The following is a 24,363-nucleotide window of genomic DNA, read 5'->3' as shown; positions in this document are numbered from 1 at the left end:
GCGACCCCTCCCCGCAGGTGCGTGCCCGCCAGGGCTGTCCACTCGCCTCTGCGGCCAGCAGGCGCCGGGGGCTCTGCGGTCGGGCGGTGGGGGGTGTGTGGTGGGCTGAGCGCCTTCGAAGGCGGAAGGGCAGCATCTGCCTCCATGCGAATCAGAAATGAGTGGATGTTTTACTCCAAGGCCGTGTGGAGATCACGCACTGCAACTCGATACTTTCCTTCTCTTTTTAAATTGCGATGAGCTTGCGGTAAGGGGGGATGAGTGGTGATTTGAATGCGAATGTTTGCACGGATGCCAACAGCGTGGAAAGTAGAGGCACTCGCTCTGCCGAGAAGGGCATCGGCGTGGGGCGGATGCTTTAAGTCTCACGGGGTCTAGGGCAACACCGCGGTGAGCACCTTGTGTCACCTCCTCACCTAGTGTCGGCGGCCAGCGCTGCCTGGAAGCCCCGTGCACCCTGCCCCGTCCCACCTCGGCCGCAACAGGTGTCCCGAGAGCTGTGTCCCCGCCACCTGTCTTTATCGCTAGTACAAGTTTGCACACGCAGTCCTAACAGGATACGGCGTATTTCGGCATGTTTTTGGACCGCGAAAGACAATCACTCCGTATCAAGTGGAACCATGTCTAAGACTGGCCAGTTCTTAAGGTGGTTGTGCTCCTGACGGAAAGTGGCTGCTGCCGCCTGTCGCTGAAATGCGTTCACACTCGCGGACAGAGCATGTTCCTTCGCGTGAATACATAAACGTATCTCACTTACTTACTCCGCGATCGCTGGACATCTGGGTTCTCTCCAGTGCTCTAGCTTTGTGCTTTCCTGCACGAGACGCCTGTGAACTTCCTTGCACATCTCTCCAGGCAGGGAACGTGCTGGATCTCAAACCAAGACGTGGCATTGCCGGAACGTAAATCACGCTCAAGCTCACTCTATTTGACAAGTTATTTTCCAAAGTGATTGCTCGATGGTGCATAAATAGTTGCAGTTGCTCCGCATCCTGCCAACACTGCATACTTTGAGATTTAAATTCACATCTGTTCTGCTGCTGCTGGACAGTTGCATCAGACAGACAATTACGTATTGTAAACAAAGCGGCTCTGAGCACTCGGGGGCAAGTCTTTTTGCAACACTTGTTCCTCGCCCTTGGGTGTGTGCCTCGCGGTGGGACTGCTGGCTCAGCACTTGCACACTCAGCTGTGTAAGACATGCCTCAGCCGTTTTCCAAAGCAGGCCTGGTGCTTCGCATTCCGATCAGTGACGGAGGAGAGCTCTCCTTGCCCCGGATGCTTGCCGGTGCTCGACAGGGCCGGTCCCCGTGTGCTGAACTCTTCTGGAGCATGTGCGACGGCAGCTCACTGGGGTTTTAATTCGCGTCTCCTTGATGAATACTGGTCTGAAGCACTTTCTCGGATGTCCAGCGCCCATTTGCATGGCTTCCTGGGTGGAGACTTTGGAAGCCCTCTGTCCGTTTTTCATTGGGTTATTTGTCCTTTTATAACTGAGAGGTATGTGTTTCTTGCCCCATTCAGACACACGTCCTTTGTCAGATACACATCTCACAAATGTTTCTCCCACCGTCTGCTTGCAGCAGAGGTCTTCGATGAGCAGAAGCTCATGCTCCCAAGGATGCCCCTTTGTCAGTGCTCTCTCTTGCGGTCATCGCCTCCTACGACCTTTGTAGGAAACCTCTGCTTACCCTCAAGTCGTTGTGGTGTTCTCCTGCGGCTTGTCTTAAGGCTTTGTGATTTTGTTTTTCTGTCTGACTCCATGATCCACCTCAAGCTAATTTCTGCGTGTGGCGAGAGAGAAGGATGAACGCGTTTTCCCCGTCTGTCTCTGCGGTTCTCCCAGATCTCGCCTGGTGCGTTTGGAGGCTGCGTTGCCAGGTGCGTCCCTGTTACGGGCTGTCAAGACTTCCAGGAGAATCGACCCCTTTACCGTTATGCAATGTCCCTCTTTGTCTCCCACGATTTTTTTCCTGCTGTCAAGTTTGCTCTGCCTGGAATTAATACACCTGCTCCAGTTCTCTTCTGATTCATGTTAGTGTGGCCTTTCTCTACTCCTTTACTTTTAATCCACTGTGTGTTTCTGGAGGAAGTGAGTTTCTTGTGGACAACATACAGCTGGGTCTCACTTCCCCCTTCTTTTTTTTTTTTAACACACTCTGATAGTCTGTTTCACAATTGATGCATTTAGATGGTTGATGTTTAAAGTCACTGTTAACACATTTGGATTAACATCTGCCACACTTGTCCCTGTTTCTCTAGCTGCCCTTCTTCTTTGCTTCTTTTTCTTGCTTTCCACTCTCTTTTCCTGCCTTCTCTGACTTTAACTGAGCATTTTACAGGATTCCATTTTCTCTTCTCTCAGCATATCAATCACACTTAAAATTCTTTTTAGAGTTTACAGATAACTCAAGTCCACCTGCGGAGCAGCGCGAGGCCACTCACAGACAGTGTGCGTCCTCGTCACGGCGCCGCCGGCTCCCCCCTCCGGGCCTGGGGTGCTCGCTCTTCTCCCTCGTGCTTAAGCTACGATCGCTGACTGCGTTGTTGCCGTTACTGTCGAACAAATTATTATCTTCTGCATCAATTAACATAAGAAAAAGCAGTCAGTTCATTTTACTTTCGTTTATTCCTTCTTTAAGGTTCTTTATGTAGATCCAAGTTTCTGACCTATGTAATTTTTCTTTTTTTCTCTGAAGAATTTTTAAAACCTTTTCTTGCAAGGCAGGTCTACTCATAGTAAATTCACTCAAGTTTTGTTTGTCTGGTAAAGTCTATTTCTCCTTTATTTTTGCAAGATGATTTTACTGGATACAGAATTCTTTTCTCCCCCCAACATTTAAAATATTTTGGTTCCCTCGCTTCTCGTTGGCAGCATTTCTGAAGCGCCGTCTGAGGTAAGTCTTTTCCTTACCCGCCCTCCCCCACCCCCTGCAAATCGGCTTCAGGGTTTCCTCCTGGCCTTCGAGCTTTTGCTGTTTGGTACAGATTTCCTGGTACTTATCCTGCTTGGGAGTCCCTGAGTTTCCTGGGTCTGTGACTTGGCGTGTGTCACTAATTTTGGAAAATTTTCAGTCGTTGTTTCAAATAACTGCTTTTATCGTTCTCTCTTCTTGTGGTGCTCCCGTTAAAGCTGTGCTGTGTCTTTCACGATCGCCGCACGGTTCTTGGGTATTCTGCTTTTCCCCTTCACCTTTCAGTCTGGGACACTTCTATTGCCATGTCTTCAGCCTGACTGATTTTTCCCTCCACTGTGTCCCGTCTACTAACGAGTCCACGAAAGGCACGCGTCGCTCCCATTCGGCTCGTGGGCTCGCGCTCCCGTTGCGCCGCGGTCCTTTGTGTCTGCCTGCCTGTCTCTCCAGGTTTAGGACCTCAGTTCTCTGATGGGTCTAAGAAGAATCGCTGATTTTCAGTTTGCTCAGCTCTTCTTGTTGTCGTGCAGGACGGGGCTGAGGACTTCACAGCAACTCCCGTGCAGGCCTTCTTCTTTCTTGTCCGGTGTGGACGCCCAGGTACCTGAGCACCGCTCCTCGGCGGTGTTTCCTTTGATGCTTTTGCCGAAGAAGCCAGTTGGCCCTGTAGTTGTCAGCCCATTCCCAGACTCTGTTCTGTTTGTCCTACTCACCTGTTTGTCCCCCCTTATCCTTGTACATTATTTACTTCCTGCCTCTGTGAGCCCTAAAGCAGCATGTGTGAGGCCCAGCATTGTTCTGTTATATAAGTTGTTTGATTTTTCAAGATTCTTAAATTTCCATAGAATTTAGAACCAAGGTTTTGATTTTTATATTGAGAAATGGTGTTGAGAATCTATTTGTGATTATACTGAATCTAGAGGTCAATTTAGGGAAGGTTGACAACTTAAAAATATTTAGCCATCCAATCCCAAAACTCTCTTCATTTGTTTAGATGTTTAATTTCTCATCAGCTTATGTAGTTTTCAGTGTAGTTTTGCACGTCTTTTGTTAAATCTGTTTCCAAGAATTGCATGTTTTTTGACATTATTGTAAACAGGATTTGTTGTAAAGACTTTATCTTTAATTTATTTTCTGCTAGTGTATAGAAATACAATTTATTTTTGTATATTGACCTTGAATCCTGGATAAATTCATTTATTAATTTTAGTAAAATATTTTGATCCCCTACTTTTTTCTATATTAATAACGATCATGACATCTGTGAATTCAGTTTTTCTTCCTCCTGTTCTATCTGTGGGGTCTTTGTTTCCTGGCCTTTTTGATTCTTGTCTTGTGATTTTTGTACCTGTTTTGCATAATGTGAAATGGTTGCTCTGGATGTGCGTCTTTAACCTACCACAGTCTGTTCAGAGTTCACACGGTATGACTTGTGTAATGTACAGTCCTCTGTGCTGTCGTGGTTTAGGACTTGTAAACCTCATAGACACATTTTTTTTTTGATTTAAACTATTCTGTGTCTTTTAAATAAACTAAGGAAAGAAAAGAAATTGTATGTACCTACTTTTATACATCAATATACCATGCAGGAAATAGTGACTCAGCAGGTCTGAGTGGCTCAAGCCCCACACATTCCCAGGAAGGCACTGTCTTCGGGGCTAAATTTTGACCAGCTCCGTGGGGGTAACCTCTGAACGCTGGAATATCCTGCCTAACATGAGTATTTTTGTGCATCTGAAGTTGCAAGCCCCACTGGCTCTGTTTGACTTGACGGTTTATGCGACAACGTGACTCAGGCGGATGCCTGTTTTGGTATGCCTACAGCCCTGGGCGACACCACATCACTGTGACCTCCAGGGGACCGGAGACTGAGTAGCTGGGGTCAGTCGTGTGGGTGTTTCACGCCGAGGAGCCTGACCCCCGCTAACGACTCCTGGACACAAAGGCTTGGGTGAGTTTCCCTGGTTGGCAGCTCTGTGTGTGTCCCACATCCTTGCTGGGAGACGTAGGCGAGCACAGTCCAGGCAACCCACTGCGGGGACGCCTGGGAGCTCGTGCCCGGCCTCCTAGCCTCTGCCCAGCCACCTCCTCCTACACTCATGTTCATCTGTCTCCTTTTGATGTGATAAAGTGTCACCATGAGCATACAGTGTTTCTGAGTCCTGGGAGACTTTCTAGTGAATCACCAAGCCCAAGGGGTTTCAGAGATCCCCCAGCACATGTATAGATGCATACATGTACACATCTTTATTCACTTTTTATTCTTCTATGTTTGCCCGCATAGCTGGCATTTCTGGTGGTTTTTTTCTTTTATGTGGATCTGAGTTGACCATTTACATCACGTCTTGTAGTGAAAGCCTACTTGCAATGAATTTTCTCAGTTTTGATTCATGTACAAATATCTTTACTTCACCTTTACTTATGAAGTTTATTTATTTTTTTTATATATAGATTCATGGGCTGACATTTTCCATTGTCTCCTGGTCTCTGGTGGTTCTTATGGGAAGTCAGCTGTCTTTCATGTGTCTGTTCCTATGAAAGAAATGTATTATTTTTCTCTATTTGCAAGATGCTATTTGTCCTTCGATTTTAATTATTTGATTTTGTTGCGTCTTATTGGTGCCTCATTTTTATTTCTCCTGCTTGTGGCTCACTGACGCCTTGCATGTGTACATTCGCCAAATTTGGGATTTTGGAGGGAGTGGTTACTTCCACTAATATTCTTGGTGTGTTTTAAAATAATGTGAAAACGTGTCTTCTTCGGTTTTGGGGAATAGCTTGCTAACCGCATTCCTCAGATCTTTCGTTTTGGTGCAGATTGTCCTTCTGCCCGTTCTGTCAGCTACTGAGAGTGGTGCTCCTGTGACTGTGACTTCATTTTGCTTCACACACTTGGAGGCCACATGAGGAGGTGCACACAGATTTTCAAACGTGACTTCTCTAGGAGTTAAACATTTCAGCGGATGTAGCCCTCCTTATTTCTTATAATGCCTTTGACTTGCGGTGTATCTGATTCCCATATTGATATAATTAGACTAATTGCACATCTACTTACCTTTCAGTTTTCCTGTGCCCTTATGATTTCCTTTTACTTGCAAGTGCAATATAGTTGGCTCTTACTAGAGCTGATCTGATTGTCTTTGCCTTTTAAATGAGCTTTTATTCTAGTGCATTGGTTTTAATCAGTAATGCATCTGGACTTATGATCACTCTCATATTGTGTTCTTTTTCTGATCTTTCTTTGCTCTTTATTCCTCTCCTTTCTTGTTTTATTCTGCATTGATTTGTTTTCCTCTTTCAAATTTTTCTCTGACAATTCTGACAACGTACATTATGTTTCTATTATTTTAGTGATTAGTCCACGAATATTACCATTCCTACATTTAATTCATCCACGCATAACACTAGCTAATCTTCGTAACCTTCTCCATGTATTACAAAGACCACAGAATATTGTAATCACCTCTCTGACTTATTTACTGTAACTGTTATAAATTTAATATTCCCTTTTTAAATAACATAACAAGATTATTATAGTTTTCATAGTTAATTACATTTATCTCATATTTTCCAATTTCTTTCTGCTTCACCCTTGTTTAATTTCAGACCTTCGTCCGGCAATGCTGTCCTTCTATGTGAAATGTATACCTAACTTCTTTAAGAAAGAGTCCATTGGTGCAAACTCTCTGTGTTTGGCTTCTGAAAAGCCTGCTCTTCATTGTTCACCTTCGTTAGTCTCTCTCTGTTTTTGGGAACGTATTACTGGTTTGGGTCTTTTATCCATTTCTGGTTTCTTTGTTTTCCTTTAATACTCTTTCTCTGCCATCTTTTGCTCACTGTCTCCTGTTTCTTTGTCCACCCCGTTATCTCTTTCACAGCGAACGGTGCACTGCCCCGGAAGCTCTCCCTGTGAAACGTCCCTTAGCCCTGGGTGCCCACGGCTGCTGCCAGCGCAGATCTGGGTTTGAGTCTTTCGGGATTTGGAGCGTGAGGCCTTCCAGGACCTCTCTCCACTGGATGCTGGGCTGACATTTTATTTGGATCACACAGTGAGTATGAGGAGGGTTGATAATCCACGTCGGAGTGGCTTTTGGTTAAGAATCCCGAGAGGAGAACTTCCTCTCCTGGCACCAGTGCGGGGCCCGGCGCTCCCCCACGCTGTCTCCCGGGGGACTGGCGGCGGCGTTGTCTGTCTTTGCCCTGTGTTCTGAGAGGTGTTCCCCGGGGGGCCCTTGGAGTGTTCCCACCTCAGGAAGGTTCTGGGCTTTGTTTCGTTTGAGAGGCCATGAATATTGAAGTTCAAGTTCACCACAGACGACCTCAAGGTGAAGACCGTCTCTAGTGCTCTGTCCACCTCTCTTGTCCTTGTCCCCGCTCGGCTAAGGGATGGCCTGCTTTTTGTCTCTCCATGGATGCACTTAACACATTATAAAAATGATTTTGTCTGGACTTTTTCTTCAGGAGGCAACCCAGATATTCATGCTGCCAGAATAAATTTCAGAGCGCAGCTTGTAAAACCACGGTTACCAGGATTTGATCATGAGGCCCGTGTGGCGGGTTGTGACTGGTATTTTAAAGTCAAACAGCAGGAAATGGAGTGGAACAGAAAATATCAGGTTTCATCGGACGTAGTGAGAATAAATATTCTGTCATCAGACTCGGAGCTCAAAGACGTACCCAAATGTGCCCATATGGGAGACAGGATTCCAGGTATGAGACAGGAAGGGAGGGCACCACTGTTCAAAAAATGAGGAGGGGGGCACAGTCACTGAGAGAAGCAGGCTATGACACCAATTGGCTGGAGCCAGTTAAAGGTGGCGCCAAGCATGATCTGGTCATCGACGCATCGTTCCTTCATTTTAATACTGAAACTTATTCCCCTCCCGCAGGACAGGCACCATGACAGTTCCAGGGATGACCACAAAGGACCCAAATGTGGGCAGCGGCCCAGCCCCTCCCCCAGAACAGCAGGAATGCCCCTCCGGCTCACTAGCGAGCGACATTCCCCAGACCTCAGACGCTGACAGCCCTGGGCCGGGCCCCCCGCCCTGGGACGGTCCACACTCTGTCTCTGGGACGGTCCCCACTCTGTCTCTGGCTGTGCATCCCTTTGAATAAATCTGCTTTCACTCCGCCTCAGCTCACTCTTGAATTCTTTCCTCAGGAGGCACCCCCTTGGCACCCGTCCCGGGGACTCATGCGCGTCCCAGGATGTGACACTTCTTTCTCCTACGTCAGGAAGACGTGTTTCTCATTTCTGGTAACACTGCAGCTTTCGCTAGTGTAGAGCAGTGCTCCTCGACCACCTGGACTTCCTTCCGTGCAGGGCCTGGTTCGGCAGGTCCGACCCAGAGGCCCGAGCCTGCGCGGCTCCGGCAGGCTCCTGGCCGTGCTGGGCTGTGGGTCTGTGCGGCGCACGCCGAGGAGCCGGGCTCCGAGGCGCACTGAGGTGGCGTGTCTTTATCTGCCACCTCCCACCAGCAGCTGGCACGGTAAGTAGGTCAAGAGCACAAGTTTGAAGCGACGTGTTCATCACACCAGAGCCTCCCCCGTGCTTGGCTCCACAGAGCCTTCCATGCAGCCAGACCGACAGGCCCCCTCGTGGAGTTGCGCCCAAGAGGTGCCGGGGTCGTCTGGTCTCCCCCCGAGTTTTGAGCATGCCGGGGACATCTCCTGTGTCCCCTAACACCATCAACGTGTGCACTCAGGACCGTCCTTCCCTGCAGCCTCTGAAACGGCGGCACCGTTATCTTCATGCCCTCAGAGTCCTCTCTGCTGAAGCCCTCCCTCCCTCTACAAGACGCGCATGCCAGACCTCCAGAAGTCAGTCACCGAGGGCTGATGAAAGTGCCCAGTAAACTCGGAGCGCACCTTCAGATGAGAACGCCGTATGCAAAGGACGACGTAACTCCATTGTTCGGCGTTATTCCTGAAGCCCTCGCGGCAGAGCTATTCAAATTGTGGGTCCAGGATAATTGCTGTTGTGTTTTCTGACAGCAGCCACTGTCATCAAAGGGCTGTGAAATATGACGGGGCTCTCCCGCCCGCCTTTGTTTTCCAGCGGAAGCTACTTGCATCACTATTTACACATCAGTGCAAACTTCCTTCTGCTAAGTCACGCAGATGAAACGGCCGGCTCAGCACAGCCCGAATGGAGCGCCGGGGATCGCTTTGCAGGCCGTCTCTTTTTCATTTATCCCGGATCCCCAAACATTTGGAATGGCCGGGCCGCTGATGCAATTACTCTGAACCTCTGGCTCAGAAGCGCTTGTGTTCACGGGGCCTGTGTGATCTGGCTTGGATTTAGAGACTGGGGCCGGAGTGGCCGGCAGCCGCTGGCCCGACCTCCGGTGCGCTGGCTGAGACGTGGGGTGGATTGTGAGGGACGCCGGGGAGTGCTAAAGTGCCTGGCTTTCCTTTCTTTTTTTTTTAACTTTAGAAATTGCGCAGTCTTGACTCTACACTCTCTAATCGTCAGTCGAGTCACAGTTTGGTGTCGGGGGAGTGCGTGCAGGCACGAAGCGGATGGTTCCTCACGCTCAGAGAGGCTACGGAGACGCACGTGCAATTTATCAGCCATCTCTGTTGACAAAGATGTCATGTCTCTTCTGTAACTGAGTCAAAATCCATTCCTTTCCCTAATGATTCCAAAATGGAATTATGAGTAATTGTGAAGGCAAAGGACCTGTGAAACATCAATGGCCAAATGGTAATACAATCCTGACACGTTCTGCGCGTGGAGTCCCCGGCAGTCTCCGCCGACCTCTCACGTTCTGAGATCTCATCTCTGAAGCGCCCCAGTACACGCCAGCCCCCCCGAGAGCACAGTTTAGTGTTTCCTTTTGTTCCTGTTCACAGGCTCGCTGGGTGACAGGACAGCAGGTTCCGGGAGCGCCGGGAGGCCCAGGGCTGTGGCTCTATTCCGGCGGGGCTGCGGGCTGGGCCACAGGGGCCTCGCAGAGCGGTCCTCTGGGAACATGTGCATAGGTTTTGGTTAATGACATCACCTTCTTTCTTTAAATTAAGGAAACGTGAGGGACAGGGCAGATCTGGGGAGTCCCTGATTCGGTGTTTGAAATAGTCACCGCCTCAGGCCGCCTCACTGACTAGCCAGCAGATTGCTCAGGCCGGGACCCTTCTCTGCATGGACGCGGTGAGGAACTCACATTGCTTCTCAACTCCGAGCCCACCCAGAGCCTGCCGGGGCGCCAGGTACCGTCCCCACAGAGCAGGGTTTTGTCTTAGGGGCTGGGAAACAGCTCTTCTTTCTGGGCGGCTGTTTTATAGGTTAACACGTGGGAGGATCATTCCAGCTGTTTTGGAGAAGGGTCGGGGATCTCCAGGAATTGTGCCCTCGCCTGCGTTCTGGCCTTTTGTGGGCAGCCTTGAAGCGGTCGTGGCGCGTGTGGGAGTGCCTCTGAGCAGCTGATACATTACAGTGAGCGTATAATGAAGGTCAGGGTCTGCCGGGAGCTGACTCTCCCGCCGTCTTGGTTGCAGCCAGTTTCTGTTGTGTCCTCAGTGGCTGTGCCACTCTTTTACTGGCTGCCACCAGCCTCCGCCCTCCTGTCTCAGCACCATGCAGTGCCTCACCTACATAATTTAGGGCCGGGCTTCTCGGCACTGTGACCGTTGGGGTGGAGGCGGCCCTGGCCTCTACCCACTGGATGCCAGGGTCACCTCTCAGTCGACAGTGAGAAGTGTCTGCAGACACTGCCCCACGGCCCCTGGAGCACAGTCACCCTGGAGAGAAAGCTGACTGGGGGTATGCTGTCTTAGGGGTGCCTGCCTGCCTGAACCCCGGCCACCTCTGTGTCCAGCAGCTTCCAGGAACGCAGCAGCGGGCAGGCTGAAGGGGCCCAGTCGAGTCCTCAGGGAAGGCACGAGGGAGCCCTTTGTGACCTTATTTGGCCCATTGGAAGTGCCAACTACAGAACGCCACTAGCCAGCCGGCGCTACAAGGGCTAGGTCAGTGGTCATCGCATTTGCTGACCTTCAACACACGCTGGAAGGAGCTCGGGGTGGAGGGCGGGAATGAGGCTCTGTGCCCTGGGAACACTGGCAGATCAGGCCTTCAGACAGTTGGGTATTTTCAGGAGAAGATTTTATGAACTCCAGCTCTTGCATCTTCCCATACTTAAACAAGCACTGAAATCTTTAGCTAAGGTGTCTGTTCCTGGAGGCTAGCAGCGACCTTCCACCAAGATGTGTGTGTGTGGTTCCATGAATCCCCCTTCTCCAAAATCACTGTCTGCTGACCTCCCCCACCTCTTTGGAGCCATTGCTCGGAGCTTTCTGAGATGCTGCCTCCTGGGCTGTAGTCCTCAGGACGTCCTCAAACAACACTGAGACTCACAGCTCTCACATTGTGTCCATTTATTTCAGTCGGCAGAGGAAAGGCTTAAATCAGTTAGTGAGCACTTTCCCTCAAGAACAGACAGCTTGAATAGCAAGGACTTAGGCAACCAAGGCATCTGGGGGTCCCACAGGATAAGGGGCCCACCCTTTCTCTCTTCTTGATCTGCTCTCGTGTTTTCCTCTTGCTGGCAGCTTCATGGTGGTAAGATGGCTGCCACACCACCAGGCATCACAGCCATGTTCCAGGAGGGAGGAGGCAGCCTGGGCTCCCTCTAGGTCTTTCCTCAGAAAAACAGGCAATCAGTGCTCTCTGGAAGATCCCTGTAGACTTGCCTTCAGGTCCCAGTAACCAGAGCTGGTTATGGGGCCACCTGTGCTGCAGGCTGGCTGGGGAGGTGGGGTGGCTGGGGGGAGGAAGACTTGTGGCCTTGTCTTCAGTGTGCATATTCATTAGTGGTGATGTGTCTCGCATCTTTCAAGTCCAGTCTCCTCACTGCGGGTGGAGGGAGCATGTTCAAATAAAACCTGACCTTTGAATTCATTTTTCTCTCCCCTCCACCAAGCCCCCTCCTCTGCTCTGTTCTACCAACAGCACCGACAGCCCTGCTGTTCTCTCTGGCCTCGCTCGCCCTTGTCGCCCGCTGTTCAGTCCCTCGGATTCCCCGCTCCCCCGGCGGGGTCTTCGTCTATTTCGCCCTGACCTTCCCCCGCCTTCTTAGCTTCTGTGCACCCAGAGAACATCAGGTTTCCTCTAGGAGAAGGGCTCAGCCCCGCCGGGGAGCGTGCTCATCGCATTGCTTGCTGTTGGGTCACTGCGTGGCCCCTGCCGGGGCTGTGTGTCCTCCAGGGCTGGGCCATTTCTGTCTTGTGTACTGGCCAGTGCTGGACTGACGTGCACTGTTTGCTCCATTAATATCTGTGGATCATTACGTGGACAGAGGAGAGAACAAAACTCGTCCAACAGGCATGGGATGGAGCCCACATCCACAGCCTTGTCTTTCTGGCCCCGAAGTAAGCATGTTTCCCCTTCCCCTGATCCATTTCTAATCATCATGGGACAAAGCAGAGCCACGTGGGGTGCCGCGTGTCAGAGTGGACACTCGGGCTGAGCACAGTGCCTTTCTGTGCCGCCCAGGAGGCCACCGAGGACTCCGGCTCCAGTGCCAGTCTTGACCCGTGAAGTCACCTCCATTTATCAGCCCACACTCTCCTGGGGGCTGGTCCTGATGGTGACTTTGGGGATAATATGAAACAGATGGAGACATGGTCGCGGGAGTGGACGGGGCTGTGGAGGTGTGTCTCCATGTGCTGGCCTCTCTGGTGCATCATGCCAGCTGTCTCGTCCAGCAACACCAGAGACTGGTGCAGCTGCTCCTGTCCAGTAAGGCCAGCCAAGCTGGGGCCGAGCCCATAGTGGGGTCAAGATGCCTGCTTCCTGCTCCCTCACCTCCTTATCTTCTGAAATATGACCATATGCAGGCACTGGCTATGCTCCTTGGATGAATTTCCGTGTTGAGTCTCCACTGTTGGGGACATCATGGCACCCGGTTTGCAGGGAGGAGACGAGAAGCACGGGGGCTCATCTACATGCCCCAGATCTCGTGGGATGGAAATCTGTGTTGTGTGGTCAAAACCTGGGCCCCTGAAGAATCAGTCTTCTCTGGTCCCTGCTGGATAATCTCTGCGATTTGGGGTGGGGTCAGGGTACTTCCTAAAGGGTTATCCCCCACTCCTGAGGTCCTTCCTCCCCTCCTTCACAACGTTTTGCGTGCTGGCTCAGTGGTCCTCCTTGCTGCCGACGCTGACACATCCCCCAGGAATGAATGTTCTGGATGTCTCCTTCTCGGAGCATGTGTTCTCACCTTTGATATAATTAGCTCTCCTAGCGAGTGACAGCTTTCTCATAGCATTTATCACGAGAAGCACAGAGCGACTGGATTACTGTTGCCCCGGATCAACGAGAAGCCCCAGGGGGGCCTTTGCCATGGTCCCCTCCCCCCAGTAGAGCTGCTGGGTCAGTGCTTCCTATGGGAGAAGGGAGACACGAGGGCCTGTGCTGGGCCCTGGAGACGTGGAGACACATGTGCATGGCCCTCCCTCAAGGACCCCACAGCCTGGTCGGGGAGGCAGCACAGTGACCCCTCTTTGTGCTGCGGATGCTGAATGGTAGCACTGTGGATTCAGCATGGAAGGGCAAGGTCAAGTGCTCAGTGCCAAGGGGTCAGAGAAAGCTTTGCCGGGGCTGGTGAGGGCGTGTGGGAGGTGGGGGGTGTTCACTTTGCGGATGTGGCGGGGCCTTTGTTTGCTTCTCTCACTGCCTAGTGGACAGTCTATGTCTGGAGATTTTGAGGGTCTGGCTCAGAACGGTGTCCTCAGAGGTGCCTCACACAGAAGGGAATCACTGCGTTTTCATTGTACAAATTATTTGAAATTTGGTGTCTCTGACCAACCACCTTTCCTGGTTGGCTCATCCATAGTGGAAGCAGGGGATGTGAAGCCAGACAGCTTGTGTTTGAGATGGACCACTTGGTCAAGCTATGCAACCTTAAACAAATAACATTAAAAAAGCTGTCATGCTTCACATCCTCCATCAGTACATTAAGAAAGTAAATAGTGCCTTCATCACACTAAATGCAGTAACAACTGCTAAGTGGTTCTCAGCACATGGAATTAACACACCACCATCACCACCATGGTCACCATCAACAGTATCAGCATCACCATCACATCATCATCACCACCATCACCACCATCACCATCACCACCACCACCATCACCACCACCATCACCACCATCACCACCACCACCACCACCACCACCACCACCATCACCACCACCATCACCACCATCATCACCATCACAACCACCATCATCATCACCATCATCACTGTCACCACCACTATCATTACCATCATTGCCATCACCACCATCACCATCACCACCATCACCACCATCATCACCATCACCACCAACATCATTATCATTTTCATCAACATCAGAATCATTTATACATTCTTCTGTTTTGCTACCAAATTTATAAGCATGTCACATATTTATGGGCCATATGATATTGATTTGTGTCCAAAGAATTCTACAGTCAGCAAGCACAATTTTACTGTCTTCTAAATTGGATTGAATTTTGCCAGATATGGGCTCTTCAGGAAACTGGAAATTGCAGGGCTATTGAATTGGTAGGGCTTCAACTTTGGATGTGGTCTCCCAACACTCCCTTCAGTTAGGTGTCCCTGTGTGGCTGGACTTCATAGTTTCTGAGGAATTAGTAGGGTCTTCGCCTCTTGAGATGTCAATGGCACAGAGCCAACCAGGAGTGAGTGGGGCTGGTGGGGATTGTCTTGGGGGAGTCAGGAGGATGTCCTGGGCAGCTCTGGGGTCAGTGAGGCTTAGGAACTGGGTCGCATTTGAAAAAAGTGTTGCAGGAGTGCTGTTGAAAGGCGGGGCATCCATCAGGGCTGGAGGGGCCTGTCCAAAAGGCAGATGATTTGAGAGAATCAGCTGTGGAGTCAGACAAGCATAGAAAGAGCCTGAGCTCTGCTGTGTGACCTGAGAACATTCACCAAACTTCTCCAGGACTCAGCCGCCTCATCCGGAAAATGGAGTAATGAAGTGAGCTGAAGTGGGTGGAGTCTGGGGAACAGGATCTGGGACTCAGTAAGTGCTTGTATCAGTCAGCATGGCCTGGGCTATGCTGCAGTGATGAGCAGTCCCACGTCTCTATGGGTTGATGGGTCAGACACTTCTCATTCATGCAAATTCAGCTACAGACTTGCTGAGCCTCCAGGCAATGGCCCCCAGGCCTTGACTCAGAACTCTGCAGCCTCCACGTCCACCTGTGCCTCTAAGACTGCAGTGGGGAGGCGCAGAGCCCGGGGGAAGTCACGTGGGCTGTAAGTGCTCCTTGTGGAAGTGGGCTGTGCCGGGTCTGCAGACCCGCAGCCTAGAGCTGGTCACGTGGCCCTACCACCTGCCGGGACGGAGGAGGAGAAAGGCTCCTGGAGCTTCCACAGCTCCTCTGTCCAGGTGGCGGACCTGTTTCTGTTCTGCTGTTGCTGCTGTAAAATTAATTTAAAAGCTTGAAAATGGAATAATTTGGTTTCTGTTAAGTGATATCTGAATGTTCCTGCATCAAATTGGCTGGCCAAGTAGGGTTTTCCAAATGGTCTTGCTTCCAAAACACAAAGAGAGGAGGGGTGTGGGCGGTGGGTCGTGGAGCTGGCAGGTCCCTTGGAGGGTGGCCTGGCCCTTGGGCAGGGCTCAGGGTGGCCTTGCTGGGCTGGAAGCCCAGCGGGCAGGGCCTTGTCCACGGAAACCCTTGGAGTCAGGTCCTGGGGGCCGCTGAGCCGTTGTCTGCATTCAGCATTTTGCTGGGGTTACAACCCCATTTTAAGATTTAAAAAATCTTGCCGAGAAGTGAAAGCTGTTTTTAAAACACACAGATGTCTGTCAATCTCAAGAGGCGGACAAGCCAGAGCCCTCTGCAAGCTGACTGTGACTGGATTCCAGCAAGCCGGCAGGATGGGCCTGCACAATGATTCAGAGCAAGGAACCAGACGATCGGCTGGCAGTGCGAAACTGTGTGTTTTTGACTGTGTGAATGATCGAGGTTCAGCACTCAGAGCGCTCCTGGAGTGTCTGTGTCTTTGCTCTTCTGGAGGAAGGGTAGTGAAAAACGGGTCTTGGCTGAGCTGAAACTTCGCGCCGGGGTTGCCATGCGGGCTGTCCTCTGGGAGCGGGTGTGTTCTTACTCAGGAAGGCGCTTGTAAGTCGTGCGCGAGACCCAGGCCTGTCATCTTGAAGTTTCGCAGCGTGAGTGCACCCGGGGAGGGGACAGAACCACGGAGACGCAGCCCCCGGGACGGGGTGGAGGGGCCAGCGTCCAGAGACGTGACCTCACCGAGAGGAGCGCCTGGCAGTGCCCGTGTGGAGCAGGTGGGCGCCACGGTGTCCCCCCACCCCAGTCCCTCCGGCCGCCACCTGGGCCCTCGCCCGCATTCCCCGGGACTGGTCTCTGTCAGGCACCGCATGTCTGTTGTGGTTTTTAGGCAAATTGAGTCCTTTAGTCCCCAGTTGGACGCTCGTGGAGTTTCTGGAAACACCTGTTTTTGGTTTGGAGAGTAAGTTCAGGAAACAACAGAGGGGATGCCTGGCTGGGGGACCGGGCCCACCCCCGCGTCTCAAGTGTGGATGGCAGGGTACACGCTGTGATGGTGACGTCAGAGGGGACTCGTCAGAACTCGCCTGGTGGAGGAGCAACTGGGAGCAGGGCACAAGGGAATGTGTTGTGAGTTAATACCGACAGATCCAGGCAGATGGAGGGAGTGGAGAGCTAATCAAAGCGCAGATCAGAGCAGTGGAAATGAGGACAGGGCCGCGGGGCTCCCGCCCCTCCTCGGACGCCATCTGCACGAGGTCCCCGACGCCCGTTTAGCTCTGAGAGCCCCTCCCCACTGCCCGGAACCTGCTCACAGCTTGGGGGTGCTGACTATCTCCCGAGTCTCCCTCCCCGGGCAGCATCTAGGGGGATGGGCCACGCAGACAGGAGCAGCCGTGGCCAAGAGCAGCGGGCGTCCCGAGACAGCTGAGCCAGCCTGGGGCTGGGGAGGGGCTTGGGGCTCTCCTCAAAGTGTAATAAAGTAGAGACACTAGGATCCTCTGCCCTGTGAGCAGGTCCCTCTCGGCGGCTGTGTCTGGATTTTCACAAAGTGCCACCAAGATTTACATCTTTCAATTTCCGTGTCTCAGACGAAGTGACGGATGTGCTGTGCCTGCAGCGAGAGGTCCCTGGCAGGCTACGTGAGACTCTGAAATCCACGCTGCGGGGCCCTCGCACATCCCCGGCAGATGCGGGGACGCCAGCTCTGCACTAGGCCCGGGGGCCTGGGGTGCCCGCTTGAGAGTTTGAATTTGGAGCAGCGGGTCTGAACCGGCCACCCGCCAGGGCATCACGCAATGGCCACGACCGAGGGGCAGGAGCCCAGGGGTGCAGCTCATCACCTTGGGGTGCACAGCACGGTCCCCCCACCGGGAGTGACACGACCCCAGTCTCAGCAGTGCCGAGGGGACAGTCCTCACCCCAAGGCGACTGTTCACAGTGAGAGAAAGCCTGCCGCCAGGTGACGATGGCGAGGAGCCCGCGTGTTGAGGGTCAAAGTTTCACCTGGACGTCCGAAGGCTGCTCCCCCCACCACCCCGTGGGGCCTCTCCTGGGCCCTGAGGGCCCTCTCTGCCCCCGGGGCCTTCCTCTCCCCTCCCCGCCCCTCGTCCCCACAGGCGTCCAGTCTCTGGCTGAGCCGTGTGCCCCTCGGCCCCCACCCCTGCAGAGAGCACCCCCGCGCCCCTCTGCCCTCCGGCCTCCTGGGTGAGGGGCACCGGGGTCCCCTCCCGCCATCCTGGTGCGGAGATGAGGGTCGGCCCGCAGGGCCCGCTCCTCTGCCGTCCCTGGAGGTGCCCTCTGTCCAAGGTGACTCTGGAGCCTTCTCTTCCAGGCCTGGCGTCTGGGCTGAGGGTTCAGGTCTGCAGGGAAGGTTCCAGCCGCTTGAAACCACGCCCTCCGCTTCCAGGCCTCAGACGCAGAGGAACACCGCTCAGTCCCCGCTTCCTGCTCAGCGTCAGCCGCTGGAGGTCTGCGGTCAGCCCTGCGGAGGCTAAGACCTTGCACCTGTCTGTCCCAGGCCCCCAGTGGACCGTTTCCCCAGCTTCTCGCCCGGTAACCCCTTGTGTCAGACAGCCACTCCCATTTTGCAGCTGGAGGAACTGCGGCTCAGGGCCACGGCCAGCATCCGTCTGGGCCCGTGGAGACTCCTCCCCACCGCCTCTGCCCGGCCCGCTGCATCCTGGTTTCCCGCTGGTGGACGCACCTCTGTCTCTCAGCGTGGCTCAGAGCGGGCACACCTGCCGTGTCTGGGAATGCGAACTCGACGGCCCGCTCGCCCAGCACTGAGCCAGCTTCTCATCGCAGGGGTTTGCGTACACTCTCGCGGGCGCGGGGGCAGCAGTGACGCTGTCCCCTTGGGGGAGCAAGCCCCCTGGCGTCTGTGGGCGGGGGCTCTGGGTGGTCTGACTCTCGGGTGGCCGGGAAAGAAGCTGAAGCAATTTTCTTGGCTTTCCAGCTGCTTGCTTCTCCTCTGGCAGACGCAGCTGCCAGCCTAGGCCCCCGCCCCTTTGCTCAGGTCTCTGCAAGCCCGGCTGCAACCGAGGGCTCCTGCCTCCCGCCCCTGTGCTACCTTCCTCTGCTCTGCTTTTTCCAATGTGTGAAGGGACTGTTTCACTCAGGACCTTCTTCCTCGTGGCTCGAAGGGAGCCTGGCACAAGCATGCTCTCTCGAAACCTTTTCAGCACGTGCGGCCTCAACAAGAAGAGCTCAGGAAGAGTGGCCCCTTGGTCCCCGTGCCGGACGGGCCTGTGTGCCACGAGCCTGGGGTGTCCGGTCAGCTCGGGGCGAGGAGCCGCGGGGAAGAGGGGGCGGGCGTCCCGAGAGGTGGAGGGGCTGGCCCCACTGCGGGGCTGAGGGCTCAGGAGGCCCCTTCCTGCGGCATCAGGGGTGCTTCTGGGGAATGGGCGGCTGGCGTGTGCTGGACCCCAGGGGAGCCCACCTTCACGGAGACCCTGACCCGACGGCTGTGCCACTCAGTCTTCCAGATGCATCTCACCTGTGCAGCTGTGCAACAGCCTCCCACGCTGCTGCGGATCTGCCAGCTTCCCCTGGGGTTCTCTCGGTGTTTCCTCATATTTTTGGGAAGTCATTATTTGCATTTAGCCTCACATTAGTATAGCTCCCGGAAAAGCTGCTCCAACGGTCCTTTTTAAAAATCAGAGTTACTAGCTTTTGTTGCTTTTAATGTTACTTACCCAAGAATATGTCTTGAGTATAATTTCTTTTCTTCCTTTCTCTACCTGCCCCCTATCATCTATCAAGAGCTCTCTCTCTCTCTCTCTGTGTACCTACATACATACATAGACCCACACACACAATCTTTCTAAAGGCAAGTCCTTTATAAACACTAAGTAGCTGAATTACTTTAATGGGGTTGGCTTCAGTCTCTGTCTTTTAAAAAGTATATCTAACTCATTTATATTTATTGGATTATGCATATAATTGGAATAATATCTGTCAAGTTATCTTGTGCTTTATGTGTGTCACCCCTGTTTTCCTTCCTCTCTTCTTGATGCTACTTGGGGTGTGTGATTCTCCTGAGAGGCAGCACACCAGCCACTCAGGACACAGACTGATCCACCGTGAGTTCCAGCCCCACCATTTATCGGTGGCGTGCTTGTGGGCAAGTGACTTCCTGGTGACTCAGGTTCTCTGTCTGCGACAGGACCCTTGACCTTAGCATCTGGGTGAAGAGGAAGTGAATTAATGTCTGCTAAGTGGCTACAGAATGTGATTGTTGACTCGTAGTGGTTTATTTCCTGCTGTCAGTTTGGTGTGTGTATACACACACGCAGGGAGTATTTATCGCCCCTGCGTTTGTGGCAGATCCTTTATAAGAAGTTTGATACAATGTGTCTGTCCTCCTGACCCGGACAAGGACGCGGCACGTCCCACCTCCTCCCGAGCCCGCCCTCCCCCACGGCACCCGTGTTGCTGTCAACTGTTTTGCCAGGTTTGCCATTTTTGTTGTTTCCGACCCGGTTCACTAGTTATTTGTTGAGCGCTATTTGCTGCCCGAGCGTCTCTTCCACCAGCACTGTGGGTGGGTCTGCAGAACCCAGGCGCCCGCGGTGCCTCCTTCTCCACACGGAGGGTTGGTCCCTGTCCTCCACTCTGTCACGCTGAGACGTCTGCAGCCGTCCGCGGGCTCCTCCGTGGGCGACCGGCTGTGACCTGGGAGTCGTATGTGGTTCCTGTGAAGCCTCTGGCTGCACGGATGGCCCTGGAGAGGGTGGTCGCCACGTTTGTGGCCGATTCCTGTCTGACTCCCCTCTGCACCATCTCTGCCCTCCTCTGCCCGTCCCAGCGGACACGTGCTGGATGGACGAGGCGCTCCCCTGGAGCGGCCGGGGAGGGCTGCCCCCTCCCCCTTTGACATTCGGAGCTGCTCTCACTTTCTCATCTCCAAGGTCCGCTCTCCGAGTGTCCAGACCCTTGATACACTTACGCCTTCTGACTGAAGCCGAGAGACACCCCATGTCTTCTGTGGAAATCAGACCCTGAGTTGCGGTCATTCTCTGTGTGGCCTTCATGACTTGGAACCTTACACAGACTCCCCTGTGGACACAACCCTTCACTGCCCCCAGAGTCCCAGGGCAGGCCCTGCCCTCCCCAGGCCCTCGGTCCAGACACTGGTCCGCAGCCCACTGAAGGTCCACTCCTGCCCCGGAGCCCCGGGCTGGGTTTTCCCTGCCCCTGCTTCGGACCCTAGCCCCCACTGGGCGAGGAGAGGGCGGGCTGCTCGCCGTCAGCCTCCTGCTCACCTGAGCAGGGCATCACCACTCCCGCCTCCCCATCAGACTCCCATCCAGGGCGGGGCCTGCGCCCGGCAGCTCGTCCCCTGCACCTGCCCCAGGCCTGGCTGGTGCCCAGGGAAACCAAACAAACAGGTCGTGTGTCACCGGGGTCAGAGGACAGATCAGACACACTTGCCCTCTGCCCTCTGCTCCAAGGACCATGGGGGTGGGTGGGAGGTCAGGCAGAGCTCTGCTGAGAGGGCAGCCCCAGGCCATCCCTTCTGTCCATCTTTGCCCCGACCTTGAAGAATGTGTGTTGAGCAGAGCGCGCAAACCCGCCGTGGACAGCCAGGGGCGTCTGGCTGCGGGGTCGAGCTGCCAGCCTCGGCAGCCCTGTGGGGTGGGCGCCCCCACCGACCCTCTTCTCAAGGAGCAAAGGAGACGCAGGTGCTTAGAACAGCCTCCTGGTGACCGTGGTGGTGGTGTCGAGTGTGCACGCGCATGTCCACGCTCATCAGAACCTGCGTGCAAACCTGTGTGCGTTTTACAGTGAGCTCACCTCAGCATGGCTGAAAGACCCGAAACCTCAGTGCCTCCGGGCCCAGGGCCTGTGGGCTCGGGGTCGGGCAGCATCCCCCGAGAGTGCCACTGGGGCCCCCGTCCCCAGCAGCAAGGCAGCAGGCCGGCCCGAGGTCCCGCTCCGTCCACGTCCTGGAGGAGAGGGGTCGCTGCAGCCGAGGGAGGCCGGCCCCCCGCTCTGCCCCCGAGTGAGGGCGGGGCGGGCCGGGAAGGGGGGCCAGACCTGGCGGACTGAGGCCCGGCTCATCACGAGAAATAACCTCCAAGTTCCCAAAACATCCCTGCAGAGTAAAGAGGACAAGTAAGTCCCAGCGATGGGTTTTTAATTTCAGATTTTTTGAAGAAAATAATTTTGTATCAGGTTCATTATTTTACCTGACACTCGTTTCTCAGCTGGAAAACCAGCTCCAGCGAAGATAAATTTCAGCAAAGCGCTGGCGTGGAGGCCAATTTCGACATTCCGACGTTCCACTGACTCGGGGAGGCTAACCGGGGATGGGGGGGTGGGGGGGGCTGCCTCCCGGGCCGTCCGCCCGGCGCTCTTCCCGCCCGGCAGGCGGTCCAGAGACCCACAGAGGCCGCGCTTACCGCCGACCACTGCTCCTGTTAGCATCCGCGCCGCGGAGCGTGCGTTCTGATTCCAACGACAGCGCTTTTCCACTGTTTCAGCAGCAACTGAGCGGACCCGGCGATGTGTGCTTTGATTCTCTCTGTTAAGTAATTGGCGACCACAAGCCTGCGTCGGTGACAACACGTCCCAGCCCCGCTCCTGCCGGGATGTTTAACGCTGGCGCGGGGCGCCGGTTAGGTGCACCCCGGGGCACCACGTGGGCGTCTGGGGGTCTCGGCACCACCCTTTCCGGGGAGGAGGCGCGGCTCCTGTCGGCTGGGCTGTTCCCGGGGAAGACGTGGCCCAGACGGATCAGCTCCCGACGTGGCCCAATGCACGGGGTGTCGGCAGGTCACCGGCAGGTCTGCGGGCAGTTGAGTCTCTGCTGCAAGGTCCCTCGGGGCTCGTGGCCCTGGAAATGCGTCTGCCAGGGAGCTCGTCCTCTGGGGAGGCCGGGGTGAGCACGTCCTGGGAGAAACATCCCAGCAAGCCAGGCTGCCGGGAGCTTGGGCGGAGGCGCAGCGTGGCTGGCGGGGAGAGCCTGGGCTTCGCGGGGGTGGGGCAGCGAGTGAGCCTGAGGCGGAAGCACGCTGGGTGGTCAGGGAGCAGTCACGGAGTGGGGGCGGGTAGCTCAGCGGCCGAGCTCCCCCGGGAGGCTCCGGAGAAGCGCTGGTGCCTTCAGGGCTCTCGCTGCGAAGGGGCGGGGACGCGGGCGGGAGCTGGGGCTCGGCCGAGGGTTCTTCTCTCTGTGTTTCCGGTGGGGCTGGTCTCCGTAGTCTTTGCCTCCCATTCCGTGCCCCAGGTAAAGCGCCGTCATTCATTCGGATAAACATTAGGTAAATATTTAAGAGTTCGCCAACCTCCCGGGTCCGAGCTAAAACCCGTAAGCTGCACTCTCGTATCCTGAAGATGTGTAAATACGTGTGAACTGGGGGCTGGATTCCGGGGCTGCCATCCTCCGTGAGGTGCAGACCGCGGCTTCGCTTCATTGTTTAATGAAGCTGTAAATGTCAAGACCGATTTAGTGCCTGGAGTGAAGTTTCTTCCTACTTTACCAGGCACCTGATTAAGAATTTATGTACTTTTTTCATTTAATTTTCCCTCTGTGGACCAGAAAGAAAGCATTTCTTCTGATTTATTTTATGGACAAAACTGTAAGATGTATCTTTCTGGTAAGTTCCTTGGTGTTTGAGGGAAAAGCGCTCTGGGGAAATCGGAGACTTGTGTGATGTGCTGCTGAGGGGTCAGCAAGCACTGGTTCCAGCTCGTGCTCTGTGGGGGGGTCTTCCGTCCTCCGTGGGCTCGGGGACCTGTCAGGGGTTGCTCAGTGATGTGGGGTGACCAGGCGCTGAGCCTCCCCTCCTCCGGCCGGTGAGCCTGGGTGCCGAGTGGGCAGAGGCGATGGCGGCCAGCACGTGTGTGTGGGTGTCGGCGAGAAAGACACAAGCACCGCCAGTGAGGCCCAGAAGTCGGGCTTCCAAAGTCGAAAGAGAAAAAGAGAAGGAACAAACAGGAACTGGACAGAACTTCCAAAAGGAGGGGAGAAAAAAGGGGAGGAAAAGAACAGAATGGAAAGTAAAGGACATAAGCGAAGAGGGGAGAAATAAAATCAAGAACAGTAATGAGGTCTCAATGCGAATAGAGTAGGTTCCCCTTTGAGGGACAGAGAACGACAGACTGATTTGGGAAGCAAAACTCAGCTCCACGGCTGAGAAGAGACACTTAAGATTAAGCGACATAGAAGGGTGGAATGTGAATGAATGACAATTCCAACTTTGTACGAGAGGAAAGGGGGCACCGTACAATGATAAATTGCCTAACTTATGACAAATTGCATTGAATTGGCAGGAACTGATAAAGAACAAATGGTTCAGCAATTAAATACGTGGAGAAAAATCTGCCAGAAAAGCCGGAAGGACGTGAAAAAAAGCACACGGAGTATCTGAATGTAGCTTTTTTGGAATTCATCAGCTCTAGCAGAAAATAAGTAGAAAAGAATATTTAAGCCATGAATAATAAATAAATATATGTTCTTCAAATAGGAAAATCACATTTTGTCATGTTGATTGAATATATAAAAAATAGATTGCACTTACCCCCCCAGAAGACCTCAAAACACTCAGAAGGCAGGATGTTGCAGGTTGTGAACTGTTTAATTTGACCTGCAAAAACGGTTAGACGCCAGGGAATCCACCGACATGACAGAACAAACCAGCAAGTTCCACAAGGGGCAAATTTATAAAATCTATCAACTATTCTTGATAAAAGCTGTGGCAACAGAATCCTCAGAAGGCCGAGCTGTGGGCCCTGTGAAGCTCCCACCCCTTGAATGTCGGGGGAGCCTGTGAACATATGACGTGGCACTCCCGCGACTGCGTTATGTTACCAGGCAGATGGAGCTGAGCTCTGTAGGCCTGACCTAATCAGGCGAGCCCTTTACGAGAGGAGCGTTTTCCTGGGTGGCAGGCAGAGTTGGAAATCAGAGAGGCATGC

The 24,363-nt window shown here is 53.7% G+C and overlaps 1 long non-coding RNA gene across 2 annotated transcripts; it reads left to right on the top strand.

Moving 5' to 3' along the window:
* Positions 1-9,621: 9,621 nt before the first annotated feature.
* Positions 9,622-23,920, top strand: LOC140700320 (uncharacterized). 2 transcript variants are annotated; one of them, XR_012078737.1, is made up of 4 exons: positions 9,622-9,742; positions 9,942-10,068; positions 10,203-10,370; positions 10,736-10,877. It is a non-coding gene; the product is annotated as an uncharacterized lncRNA (long non-coding RNA). The 2 variants fall into 2 exon arrangements; XR_012078738.1 differs by lacking the exons at positions 10,203-10,370; positions 10,736-10,877 and adding an exon at positions 23,719-23,920 and having other exon boundaries at positions 9,942-10,127.
* Positions 23,921-24,363: the final 443 nt, after the last annotated feature.

This window comes from Vicugna pacos, chromosome 12 (genome assembly GCF_048564905.1).
Source record: "Vicugna pacos chromosome 12, VicPac4, whole genome shotgun sequence".
NCBI lineage: Eukaryota > Metazoa > Chordata > Mammalia > Artiodactyla > Camelidae > Vicugna > Vicugna pacos.
Note: the sequence above shows the minus strand (reverse complement) of the source record. Positions and strands in the feature narration are given on the sequence as shown.